The sequence below is a fragment of the Opisthorchis viverrini genome (assembly GCF_000715545.1).
Source record: "Opisthorchis viverrini unplaced genomic scaffold opera_v5_248, whole genome shotgun sequence".
NCBI lineage: Eukaryota > Metazoa > Platyhelminthes > Trematoda > Opisthorchiida > Opisthorchiidae > Opisthorchis > Opisthorchis viverrini.
In genome coordinates, this window is record NW_008751903.1 from 812,871 (window position 1) to 813,503 (window position 633).

Here is a 633-nt window from a genome sequence, read left to right on the forward strand (position 1 = left end):
TAAGACCAAACACATTAAGGTGTACGAGAATAAATGCACTGTTGAGGGGACCACCGTCATGAGCGAAATGGGGACAAATCAAATTGACACCTTACCCAGGGTGAAAGAGAAAATTTAAGCCTATTTCGCAGCATTCATGAACGCCACCTGCCCCCGTATACATTACGAACAAGTTGACACTGATAACGCAACACTTGAAACATACCTCGCCAATAAGCTTCACGCATCATTTGGCCCAATTCGTGTATCATTTAAAACTGCCCAGAAGAACAGCAGAACAAGCTCATTTGTTACTAATAAGACCGTTATAATGTGCCTCTTACGAACCGAAATAACACCTGGTAGCTGACGTAAGATTATTGGAATCATAGAACACGACTCAAAATGCCGATGGTGTTTCTATTCACAAAGATTGATCAGGCCAAACTTTTGAATCCCTTCAAATGGCAGCTGTATTTTGCCCTTGTGTGTGAGCCTTGTTCTAGGTCGGCACAAGCTGGCAAGAAAGTTTCAAATGCAGCATGTGCGAAGAAATAACATTTTATTGAAGAAAGTTGGCTGAGGATGCTACATGGGCCGATGAATTAGGCAAACAAGGTAGTGGTCGCAAACAAAATGGTAGCGTAATAGATT